This window comes from Schistocerca cancellata, chromosome 4 (genome assembly GCF_023864275.1).
Source record: "Schistocerca cancellata isolate TAMUIC-IGC-003103 chromosome 4, iqSchCanc2.1, whole genome shotgun sequence".
Lineage (NCBI taxonomy): Eukaryota > Metazoa > Arthropoda > Insecta > Orthoptera > Acrididae > Schistocerca > Schistocerca cancellata.
The window spans coordinates 264,370,871-264,384,400 of NC_064629.1; the positions used below are offsets into that span (position 1 = coordinate 264,370,871).

A 13,530-nucleotide genomic window follows, 5' to 3' on the forward strand; every position below is an offset into this window, starting at 1 on the left:
CTAAACCCCATGATTATTTTCATGTTTTGTGACGAATGGTAATAGATGTATAAAACTCAACTCGTGGTTAATGAATCTGCCGGTGATTTGTAGTATCCTAGTAATCCGAACTCTCTGTCACAAATCCATGCTGTTTGAGACTCCAAAGAACATACATTAAGCTGAGATTCAGAACGTGTCCTGAGTTAAGGAAAGGGTGGTTTTGTGAAAGGAAAATTGATAAATAGACGAAGTATTGCATTGCTCTTGTCGTCAGCTCCCTTCCCCACATGCCTGTTGTGTATTCAGAAGGTATTTATCATAGTTATCTGCTGGGCACAAAATACGGAATTATCGTCTTATTTATTGTGTCAGGCCCATTGTTTGAACATGACTTAGCCGATAGGCACACAGGGCTACGATTATGACGTACATGAGTGAAATTCAGTCAACCCCACGCGTTTCTAAACCACGACAAGTACAACTTCCATAACTGTCGCATTTCAATGGTACGAAATTTCAAACTTTTCGTGGGACACGAAAAGGACAGGATTCTTGTTGACATCCATGAATATATTAGATGGAAATTTATACGAACGATTGGTAAAACGTTTTAATACAGCACACAGATTAGGTGAATCTATGAAATAACTAACTGAAAAAAGTGTCAGTTCTTAGAAACTCAAATATTTATTTCTCTAACAATGAGTAACAAAAGTCAACTTTGCATAATCCATTTTCAAAATTAAAATAGCTCGACTCTTCCTGTGAGCTGCCTTGCTGTGTTGCCGTTAGGTGGATGGCCAAGAAGTCGCTGCCTCGTCCCACGTGGCTCCAGCTGCCCTGTGTAAACAAGAGTAAACACGTTTCGTTTATCACAGAGTACAAATGGTTCAAATGGCTCTGAGCACTATGGGACTTAACATCTGAGGTTATCAGTCCCCTAGAACTTAGAACTACTTAAACCTAACTAACCCAAGGACATCACACACATCCATGCCCGAAGCAGGATTCGAACCTGCGACCGTAGCAGTCGCGCGGTCCCAGACTGAAGCGCCTAGAACCACTCGGCCACAGCGGACGGCGCATAGAGTACATTTGCTGCAAAAGTGAAATACTGTACTACAAAAGAAGAAACGCAGAAATATTATTTTCTTCAGTGCAAAGGGTAACAAAGCAGATAAGCTCGCCAGACAAGATAATAGTCGCCCCGTTAACAGAGTGCATTGGTCACTCTGGAGAGCTGTACATAGTATAAGAGTGCTACTAGGCGGCCATGTCAAACGTCACTGCTGATTTAAGTAACGACAGTTAACGTGAGTGTACATGCTAGTCGGTTGTTCATTATCGGCGCAGACGTGGGAGGCGTGACAGAATGGCTATCGCGTTTGGACGTGCCCGTGACAACACCGTGAATGAAATTGCCCGATTTGTTGGTGTATAAACACGGACTGTGCAATGTGACGACAAGGAAGAGGGTGCCAATCGCAGCCGGTAGTCGTTTAAAGATCTTAGCTGCTAGAGACCGAAGACGAGTATCAGACATTGTCAGTGATAATCAGTTTCAAACCAGACAGGAATTGCTTCTATTAATGAATGCAGGCCCCTCTGAGCTACTTCCCGAGCGATCATTGCACAGAGAACTGCGTAAAATGGAATTTTGTAGTCAGGTAGCTCGCAGAAACATTGACAACTGCCCGTGTTCGATGTGCCAAACAACAATGTGAAAGGACCTTAGGTAACTGACCGGAGGCATGTAGTGTGGGTGCGACGAGTCGCGATTTTGCCTCTTTTCAAATTATGCGAGTTGTCAAGCGTACTAACGGCATTGTGAGGTGTTTAACACGCAGTGTGTTGAGGTGTAGTTCAGGCCGGAGGTTGTTCTGTGAAGTTTTTGAGGTGTCTCCCGTGCTGCGTCTAGTGTCCGCTCCAACATTTTACTGTGAACATGAAGTAGGATGTTTATTTCAACATTTTCGGTGAACAAAGGCTGCCCTTTCTTCTACATCTTCATGATGAGTATTCTATGGACACTCCTATCATTCAGGGGTGTTCACAGGGCTGCAAGCATACGTTTCTGGTTTAATGATGTAATGAACCTTACTTCCCCGGAACTTTCGTAGGTTAATCTAAATGTTCGATTCTGTATAAAGTGAGGCCAGACTTGGGTTAATTTTCTTACTTAACTTATATATTTATCATCTGAAGATATCTCTGAAAATATTTGATTACCAAAAACTATTTTTCTGATAATATATTTTTATTATTCATATCGATCCATCTTGTAATATCGATCTTGTACTACGAAAATTACAATAGTAATCATAATTGTCAACTTAAATGATCAAAAGACAAATTTACACTAAATATTTTATTTTTATGCTTCAGTTTTCCTGCAAACGAAATTTCTTTTTTCATTTATAAGATTTCTAATGTTGCCATCGATAATGAAATCGATTTTATAAATTAAGAAGTACTATTTTTCATATTGTCAAAATTTGCATCCTTTGTTATTAATCATTAAGGATATAAAACCTTCCATAAATAATTATTTTCAGAAAAAAGATATAAATTAAATCTGAAATACAATGTCAATTAAGACAGTCGTGTTAGCACTACTTTGGACTATATCCTGCTCTAGAAGGTACTGGAAGTTGGGTTCGTAATGTACAGACAAGTTTTTGGGGCAAACTCGTCAGAGTGGGTTTAGCATCTATTGAGTTTGGTACATGTTGATGTCTCATCGATTATGTTCTTTGTATGGTTCAAGCAAGCTGCACAATGAATATTTGAAAAGTGTCAAATATGTTGGGGTAAATTATGTTTCAAGAACACGTAAATAAAAGAAGAAAATGGTTAAGTGCAACATAATGTGCCAGCGAATTGTCATTTGAACGAACCTGGACATAATCTTTTCAATAGGTTATACAGGAACAAAGGAACCAGTCCTGACACTGAGACCAACTTTGCAAGATAAGTACTATTCATCTGCAAATATGACGCATTTGTTCTTACTATATACTTCAACGTTGTTTAATCTATGAGATAGTTATTACAACGTAATAATTGTGCTTGGTAATATGTGGACTATAAGTAAGGGATTGCATTATAATGAACACTCCTCGTAAGTCACATGGTCATAACTACAAAGAAAATGTCTGGAACTATTTGGAAGAGTGAGTGAAACGTAGCATTCCGTATCCCTACAGTACAGTAGCTCAACAGTATACAGGGTGGTCAGAAACAGTATGAAAAGCTTGTAAGGGTGTTGCAAGGTAGGTTGTGCTAAGAAACAACTGTTAACAAAAAAATTTCGATACGCTGCGCCGCTTCTGATTTAATTAACAATGAAGCCAGGCAATCAAGTCATTGCTCGTGCAGATTCAAGCAGCCTGTCAGAGTCGGTGTTAAAAAACGTGTTCTTCGTTTAGTTTCCTCATACCTAACTAGATAGCGATACAAAAACTGAACTTTGAACTGTAGCAAGTACCGAACTCTCTACCGTCCAATGGTTTCCCGTATTTTTTTGTTTTATTTTATTTATTTTTTATTTTTTGACTAACCAAAGGAAGAACATGTTTGGCAACACAGCCTCTGGCAGGCTGCTTAGATTTGCGAGTGCAGCGAACTGATTGGCTAATTTGTATACTAATTAAATCGGAAACAGCGCAACGCATCGAATTTTTTTTAACAATTATTTCTCAGCACAACCTACCCTGCAACGCCCTTACAAGCTTTTCAGACTGTTTCTGACCACGCTGTATAATCAGGTAGGAGAGTCTTCATCTTGATATGGCATTTCTGAGGATACTTCCATACTGATTTCCTTGTCGAATTGAGCCCACTATCAAGACTAGAGACGACGTTACTCGGTATTAGTGTGATGTCTCATGTGGATGACTAACTTTTTGGCCACGTGCTTATGAAGAATGACATCCGTGCCAGATATGTGCTGTTATTATAACTTTCATTGTTATGGGAAGCACATGAGGTCATAAAATCATAACGTGTGTAGACTGCTGAATATTTCATTCTTAAAATAAAGTGTTGCATGTTAGGGTTTAACATTCTGTTGACAGGAAGGTCATTACAGGAGGAGCGGAAGCTCTCAATGGAGGGGTATAGAAAAGGAACTCCGACGTGTTCTTCTGACGAGAACAATCCGGGAATTTGTCCTGAGCGATTCTGGGAAAACACTGCTAACCCAGTCTGATTAACCGGATGGAGGTTTGAGCCGACGTCCACCTGAAAGCTAGTCAAGTGTGTTACCTTTGTACCACCTCCACTGGAATACAAAGTGAACCCGAACTTTACTGACAAACTTTCGATATAAGGGACTCGTTGTCTCCGTTGGAGTAATTGCACTCCGTTTGATTTATTGAACCCATTCATCTTTGAATTGATACTGTACTAAAACAATCTGGAAAACAGTGCAAATGTTGAAGGTATGTACTGCGTGTCTTGTTTAGAAGCAAATGTATTGCATTCACTCACAACACTAGCGGCCGACATCAGGAATACTCACTTTTATCTTTGCTCTCAAGCTCTCATTCAGTACTGCTCGGCTCTGCTTCGGGTTTCTTTTACTGTACTTTTGGTTACTTTTAATGGTACGTTAACAGTGATATTCAGCAGTACGAATGGGTTTACTGCCTGGGAGTTGGCCAGTATGCACCTCGCGTATGTGTTCACTGAATGAAATGGAAAGACTACGACGCTATGCCGAACTGTTCGCGCAGCGACGGCAAACAAATCACAGTTCACAAACTGCCTATTGGCTTCTGTCTCGGGTTCTTCGGCCGACGTTCATCTAATGATTTTTCTGACGTTTCGCCAGCACGAGTGGCTGGCATTGTCAAAGCTTCACCCTCCATTGCCGGTGGTGAACTGGAGGCGAGCTCGCGGCCGCAGACTATATGTACCTGGCGCGCCAACGTCCGAGGGCTTCTCCGCGGTCATTTCCGGTGCGGTTCTCCTCTTGCTACCTGCGACGGTCGTACCTATGGAGGACATCATTGCCAACACCGAAGCAGCCATTCGGACCCTTCCTTGTGAAAGGGCAGAGGAAATACGCACGGAAACAGCCAGGATACTGCGCCGAGCAAAACCACCAGCTTGCAACCTTAAGAAAGAAGTGGTACAAGCCATTAAGAATCTCAGCGCCGACAAGAGTATATCGGTACTGCCTGCCGATAAGGGGAATGCGACCGTCGTAATGACGACCGAAGATTATGAGCAAAAGATCCGAGACCTATTAGATCCGACGACGTACCGAAAACTAAGCGCAGATCCGACGCAGCGTATCACTCGGAATACGAATCGATTAATCAAGGCGTCTTCTCTGCCGGCGGACATACAGAGAAATCTGCGCAACACGGAAGCCCTACCACCTCGGCTGTATGGATTACCGAAGATCCATAAGAACAACGTTCCACTGAGACCGATCGTTAGCGCTCCTGGCTCACCAACGTATAAACTGGCAAAACACTTGGCCTCTCTGCTCCAGCCACACGTGGGGAAGACCGACACATACATTAAGGACTCAGGACATTTCATTGAGAAGCTGAAGAAACTGAAACTTGCACCAAACGACATCCTGGTCAGCTTTGATGTTGTTTCGTTATTTACGAAAGTGCCACTCAGTGACGCTCTGGAGCACATCGGTTCCATGTTCCCGCAAGACATCAAACAGCTCTTCCATGCATGTCTCACCACGAGCTATTTCACGTGGAATGGCGATTTCTACGAACAGCTGGAAGGCGTCACCATGGGTAATCCTCTCAGTCCAGTGGTGGCCATCTTCTTCATGGAACAATTCGAAGCACAGGCACTGGACTCGGCGACTTGCAAACCTAAGGTGTGGTACAGGTACGTCGATAATACTTTCGTGGTGTGGAGCCATGGTGAAGAACAGCTCGGTGACTTCCTAAAACACTTGAACAGCCTCCATGCCAACATAACATTTACCATGGAAGTAGAAAAGGACAAGAAACTGCCATTTCTAGATGTGCTGGTCACAAGGGACGGCGAAAACCTGGGACACAGCGTGTATCGAAAACCGATACACACGGACCGATACCTGCACAAACTGTCAAACCACCACCTGAGCCAGAAAAGAGGCATGATTAGTACGCTCGCAACGAGAGCAGGACGAATATGTGAGCCGCAACATCTCAAACGAGAAATGCAACACCTGGAAACTGTTCTGAGGAGCAATGGGTACTCCACAAATTACATTATAAGTGTGACAGAGCCAAACACTCGGCGAAGTAAGGAACCAGAAAAAGAAATGTCGGGTACGGCCTTTCTGCCATACATTCCCAGAGTGACGGACAGAATCGGCCGTATATTGCGCAAACATGGCGTAAAGACGATTTTCAAACCGACAAGGAAGATCAAAGAGTGTCTTAGATCGGCGAAGGAGAAAAGAGACCCACTTGCAATGTCGGGAATATACCGTATACCATGCACATGCGAAAAGTTTATGTCGGAATGACTGGACGATCAATTAACACCAGGATCAAAGAGCATAAGCGACATTGCAGGTTGGGGCAGGTGGAGAAATCGGCCGTGGCAGAGCACGCACTGAATGAGACCGACCACGTTATAAAATTCGCCGACACGGAAGTTCTGGCTGTAGAGAAGCACGCGCTTGTTCAGAGAAGCTGTAGAAATACAAAAACACGCGAACAGTTTCAACAAGAAAGAGGAAAGCCTTAAGGTAAACGGATCCTGGCTTCCCGTACTGCAGCGAACGACCGTCGCAGGTAGCAAGAGGAGAACCGCACTGGAAATGACCGCGGAGAAGCCCTCGGACGTTGGCGCGCCAGGTACATATAGTCTGCGGCCGCGAGCTCGCCTCCAGTTCACCACCGGCAATGGAGGGTGAAGCTTTGACAATGCCAGCCACTCGTGCTGGCGAAACGTCAGAAAAATCATTAGATGAACGTCGGCCGAAGAACCCGAGACAGAAGCCAATGGGCAGTTTGTCAACAAGTGGCCACGAAAGCCTTAACAAGTTTGAAATCACAGTTCTTTTGTATCTGTACCTATAGCTTGCCATATTACTCAGTGTTTATGTTGTTTACTTTGGTGATAACTCATTATAGGCTTTTTCAATGTTGTGAAGGTATTTTCACAGGTAACAAAGCAAACTGAGGTATCAAAACGAACAACTCGTAATTACATTAGTACCCTGCAGTCATCCATCGAAGATCACAAGTCCCTTATACCAAAATACACAGAAAAAAATCTCTGCACGACCTCCGAAATTTTTTAGATGGGTTTCGGGTTCATTCTGTTTAGAAATATTGGGAGGCAAGAATGATTAGGTTGACTTAATCATGAGTGAAGTTGTTAAACGTCCATTTTAGTACTACCCTAGATGCTGCGTTTAGAATACTTTAACCATAGTCACTGATTGTAAAACATTAATGAATATCAAATCACATTCCAACCCCCTTTCCGTTGCACTAACATGTATGACCCATACAACATGCATATCCAAATTATTCATACAGTGTCTTGCATACAATGTTTTTGAAATACGAACACAAAAAATAGCCAAAGCTAAGACTTTACATGTACATACATAATCCGCAAGTCATGGTATGGTACATGGCGGAGAGTACCTAGTACTACTCCAACTTACTTCCTTTCCTGTTCCACTCACAAACAGAACGTGGGAAAAACTACTGTCTGCGTATATGTCTCCGTGCCAGCCCTAAATTCTCTTATCTTGTCTTCGTGGATCTTGCACGAAAAGTACGTTGGCGACAGTAGAATCGTTCTCCAGTGAGCTTTGTATTGTTATTTCAGCTTTTAAAAAAATTTTTAAAAATTGACATGTTCCACATCCACGAGGATCTCCTCAGCACGGATCTATGGAACGAAAATCTAATCTAATCTCTAATCTAATCTTCAAATGCCGGTAGACATTGAAAATGTCGTTGACTGGACATTCAGAAAAATAATGGACGCATGTGTGAGTCAGTCACTGATAAAACTGAGTAAAATCTTCTTCCTGAAGGTTCAGATGAGTGGTGAATGAAACACGTGAAGTTAAAAACATTCCAGGTTCTCCTCATATCGTCGTTGAAGAAACAATACCGCGTGGATGCCTTTTCCTATATTTCCTACTTCGGTCAGCTGGCATACCTTCTGTTGGCCACGGGGGTGACTAGTTTTCAATTCTTCACTATGAAAATGTAGCTGAAAAGATACCACGTAAGTCAGACAATATAAAAAAAAGGTGTAAATTCTGCATTATTACAAAAGAATGAAATACCGAGCAAATGGAGTGCCGGAAGCTCGGTGAAGCTATTCGCTGATAATGCTGTTGTCTATAGCGAGGTAGCAAAGCCAGAAAACAATACTGAAATGTAGACCTGCACAAGATGGACGATTGGTGCAATGGATGGTAGTTGTCAACCGCTCTCCAAAACACATCGCCACTTTCAGTTGCGCACCGATTTCTTTCTCGGTGAAAAGATTGCCTTCTGAAATGGTGTTCTCTTCCATTAACTGAAACTTTGAGACAAGAGATGTTTCCCAACACGATGATACGCGTAGTATGCATAATACTGTGCTGTGCGCGTTTTTGCATTTACACGCCAATTCGACACAGATACGTGGTATTATTTCTTCAACGACGATGTCGTCTCGGAAAGAAAACGCTCCAGCAGCCACAGCGAATGGAATACTTAGGCGCGTCACATGACTGATGCGTATGACCTTTTTCTCGTTATATACGTAACTGTCGAGCACACTGTTAGCAAGATGTTCGACATGGAAGCATTTGACCGTGACCACACAGCAAGTGTCCAACCGATGGGAGACTATCTCCGAGATCGTGTAGGCACTGAGCTTCTCAGGCGCCATCATGTAGATCGTGCCTAGATTCAGAAAAAACTGACACCGCCATGGTCAACAAAATGTTGATGACAAGGGTCGTGTTCGACTGTCCCAGATCGTATCATAGTATATGAGGGCCAAATTGCAGCAAATCATTCATCATTTCAGTGCTGGCCAACAGAAATCAGTGAGAAGCCATTCCATCCGTAACTATCTCCTTGCTATGGTTAGAGAAGCCATGAGTCCCTATGACCGCTCCACGTCTCAAGGCATATACAGGGCATGTGTGTCGGAACACCCCGAATGCAGACTCCAAGCATGGAAGAGGTCTACATCTACATATATACTGTGAATGTGGTTTGTGGCGGACAGTAGTTGTATACCACTGTCACTTCCCCCATTTACTGTTCCAATCGTGAATGATGTACGGCAAAAATGTTTGTTGGAAAAACTACGTGCGAACTCGAATCTCTCTAACTTTGCTTTCTTGGTCCTTCCACAAAATACACGTAAGAGGAAACAACAAACTGGTTGAAGTTTTCTACGAACTTACGCTGTCAGAATTTTGACGGCAAACCTTATCATGATGCACGACGCCGTTTTGGGTAGTGCCTGTCACTGAAGTTGGGTGAGCATCTCGATGACACTTTCATGCTTACTAAACCAACCCATGGCGAATCGCGCTGCTCTTTTGTGAATCTTCTCTATTTCGTATCCGAATCCTATCTGGTAGATCAGTCTGTAATAACATGCTCCACAAAAAGCGCGGTTCCGATTTAGTGTCCCGGTCCATCACATAATTTTAATATGCTGGGAAGTTTCAGTCCATTATCCCGTTTGCTACATAAGACGACGACAATTCGTGTTGGCTAGGTGCAGTGTTGTCTCATAACAAGCAACCGCTATTTGCGTCAAAGTACTCTTTTTTCTTAATACGCTCAATATGCAAGAATATAATGGGTAAGCTGCGTTAGAATGGTTTGAGAAAAACTCCAAGGAAAGACCTCAAACTTTCTGAGCACATCTCGGTCGCCATCGAAAGAGATATGTAGGCCTTCGATAAGCGATAAACAAGCTGTCAAAAGCATAGTGCAGACACACAAAATCAAAGTAAAATTTTATAGTAGCAGTCGGTAAAAGAAAGCTTTGCGATGGACTGTAGTAACACCAGTAACTACAGGGTGACAATTACTGAACTATATGAAAAAACGTAAATTAGTTACAAGCTACGGCGTGCACACCCTTTATTCAACATGTGAACGTCACTACAGATACTCGGATTTAGGTTACGACATATTGGATATGCCTGCCATCACTGGCGATGATGTGGCGCAGACGAACAGCGAAATTCTGCGTGACCCGCTGAAGTGTCGGAACATCGATGCTGTAGATGACCTCCTGAATGTCTGTTTTCAGCTCAGAAATGGTTTTGGGGCTGTTGCTGTACACCTAGTCTTTAATACAGCCCCATCAAAAGGATTCAAATGTGTTCAGGTCCGGAGAATATGGCGGCCAATTGAGGCCCATACCAATGTCCTCGAGGTACCCCAGGGCCTGAATGTGGTCCCCAAACTGCTCCTCCAGGACATAAAACACTGTCTTGTTTCGATGGGGTCGAGCTCCGTCTTGCATGAACCACATCTTGACGAAATCAGGGTCACTTTGGATAATGGGGATGAAATCATCTTCCAGACCTTCACGTACCGTTCGGTAGCCACTGTGCCATCAAGGAATATCGCACCGATTATTCCGTGACTGGACATTGCATACCACACAGTCACCCATTGAGGGCGAAGAGACTTCTCGGTCGTGAAATGCGGATTTTCAGTCCCCCAAACGCGCAAATTTTGCTTATTGACGAACGCAGCCAAATGAAGGTGGGTTTCGTCAGTGAACCAAACCATACACATGCGCATACTAATTTCCATCATGCCCCGCCAACCGTGCAATTTGAAGGTCCTAAAGCAAACCATTCATAAGTTATGACGATGTTATTTCATATAGTTCAATAATTGTCACCCTGTGAAAGGCATAGTTACAGCAATAATAATAATTCTTATTATTGCAATTGTCAATATTTCAGGTGCTATTTATAATAGATGTTTTGTGTATATCAAACTTTCTCTCAGATGAAATAGTTTTGTATGTGCAATATGTTTCACTCATTTTCAAGATGCCACTTCCATGGGCCGCAGTGCGGCAGACACATGCTTACGCACATGATGTAAGTCTTACATGTAAGATAGTTTTCTGTCTGGTCTTTCGCTCTTTTATATTCGTTTGCTCCTTCATGTTCCCTAGACTTCAGCTTTTTTTCTATATCTGATTGCAGTTGGGACTTGATAACGGCATTTCTATTGAAGTTTACCAATTATGGTGAAATGTACAGTTCGAGAAAAGTAGTTCGACTGCGACAACTTACAAAAGTAAATCAAATGTGAAAGGGAGGCAGTAGCTGACAATGGATTGAAACAGGTCTGTTGCCTAGCCACCACATTATTCAACCTGTACGTTAAACAAGCAGTAAAGGGACTTAAGCAGAAATTTCGAAAATGAATTAAAGTTGGTGGATAAGAAACAAAACTTTTTTAAGGAGCTGGTAAGGATATAGTAATTGTTTCAAACACAGCAGAGTATTTGAAAAATGAGTTGAATAAAGTGGATAATGTCTTGAAAAGAGGGTAACAGATGAGCGTCAAAGTAAGCAATACGATGCTAATGGATGATTGTTGAATTATATCAGGTGATGTTGGCAGAATTAGATTAGGAAATGAGACGCTAAAAGTGCTACATGAATTTTGTAATTGGGGTTGGATAATAAGTGATGATGGTCGAAGTATACAGGATATAAAATGTAATCTGGCAACAGCAAGAAAAGTATTTATGAAAATGAGAAATGTATTAACAGCGAATATAAATTTAAATGTTAGAAACTGTAGAGCCCTAAAGCTCTAGTAGCATGTAAATCAGTCCAGAATCGTAACCAGCTCACAAGCTACAGTCTGCCCGCCGGAAAACGCACCTGCCGATGCTGCAGTTCAGCAGAGACCGACACTTAACGTACTGCCGTGTCCGCGTGCCAATGGCCTGGGAATGGAACAGCTTTCAGTAAGCCTTGGTAGTTTGAACGACTGCCACATTAATAATAGCCGGACTCTGCTCATCACTCTCCACCCCGGAAGTTTTTCTGCAAACTCAGCGCTAGGGCACAGTATTTCAACGCCCAGATCCAACAGCGGCACAGCTGGGCCCTACAATGACGTACAGCCTGTGCCAGTCGTTGCCGTACTTACGACGCAGCTACATTGGTCGACTCCAGGCCACGAAGCTGCGACCACTGTGACTGCCTAATCCCGGGGCTGCCACCACCACCTAATGCCCCATCCCGAGCCACGAGTTCCAGACAGCCCAGCAAGTGCCGCCGCCACTCGCTTTTCTGGAGCCAGCAATTCCGTGTTCATTGCGCAGGTAGTCATGCTAGCCTCGCCTTTCTAGCCTGGCTACCACCCGGTTCGTAGCCGTCTACCGTCTACTGTCTGCCTGCTCTAGAAGCACAGATCTGCACTCATATATGATTGTTAATAAGCAGTTTTGACAACAGATCGGTGGTCTACATTGGCTTCACCTCTATCGATCTCCAGCAGAGAACCGATCGCCCACACATTCCGGAAGTAACAACCTATTACTGATGTCTCATCTGAAGATATTTGTGCAGAGTGTAGCCTTGTATGGAAACGAAACGTGGACGATTAACAGAACAGACGAGAAAATAGGAAAATCTGAAATGTGGTGTTATAGAAGAATGCCAAAGATTAGATGGATAGATTGGATAACTATTCTTCTTCCTTGCCTTCACCAGTGTGTCTACAGGATGGCATCGTTAGATGGATTTTAGCAATGTTAGTGGCAGCTGGTGGCTGGATTCCCTTCCTGGTACCACAACTCCCTCCAGGGCGGAACTTCGTGTACCCCATCTGTTTGTGTCTAGAGTAAATTTTCAAGTTTCTAAATGTTTGCGTAGCATCTGTCTGAGGTGCAACTCGGGTTCCAGCCCGAAATTCTCCTAATTGGATGTGGGAAAAGATAGCATAACTAATGGTACAACTATATTCAAAGAAGTGGTTGAGTCAGGCAGCAGCAGCCGACCGAGACAGACGCAGCAACAGGGAAGTAACCGCTTTTGTGTCATTTAAGAGTTCCTAACCAGGAGCGAATTTTATTGTATCATCTGTGTGCTTTAATAGTTTAGTTTCTTGAGTTTCTGCATGTAAATTTAATATCAAGTAGCCACAGTTGTCACATTTTCGTTTTCGTCGGAAAGTAAACCGATTTTGTGACATATTACAAGTTCCTAATCAGGGGCAAATTATTTAGTTTGACCTGAGTGCTTCGGTAGTTAGGTTTTCGAATATCCGCGTATTACTAGACACAGTTCGTGCCTTTCCGTCAGGGTCTAGAGCAGAGTTGCGCAGCACGTGCCGATAGTCCGTTTATTTGCATAGTTTAGTTTTCCACGGTCTTTAGTATGGACAGCGACTGCGATTGTTGTGTGCGGATGCGAGCCGAGTTGGTGACACTTCGCTCTCAGCTTCAGGCTGTGATGGCTTCGGTTACACGGCTTGATGGTGCAGTGGATGGGCACCACTGTTGTGGGCCGGCCGTGGGCATCCAACGGACGTCCAGCACGTCAAAGTCCTC

At 43.2% G+C, this 13,530-nt stretch overlaps 1 protein-coding gene across 1 annotated transcript in view; it reads right to left on the reverse strand.

Annotated features, from left to right (window-relative positions):
• Positions 1 to 801: 801 nt before the first annotated feature.
• The window catches only part of LOC126184589 (uncharacterized), a 181,555-nt gene continuing 168,826 nt past the window's right edge, over positions 802 to 13,530 (reverse strand). The window contains exon 3 of the mRNA XM_049927025.1: positions 802 to 822. The gene's annotated coding sequence lies outside the window, so the exon portion shown is untranslated. The remainder of the gene's footprint in view (positions 823 to 13,530) is intronic.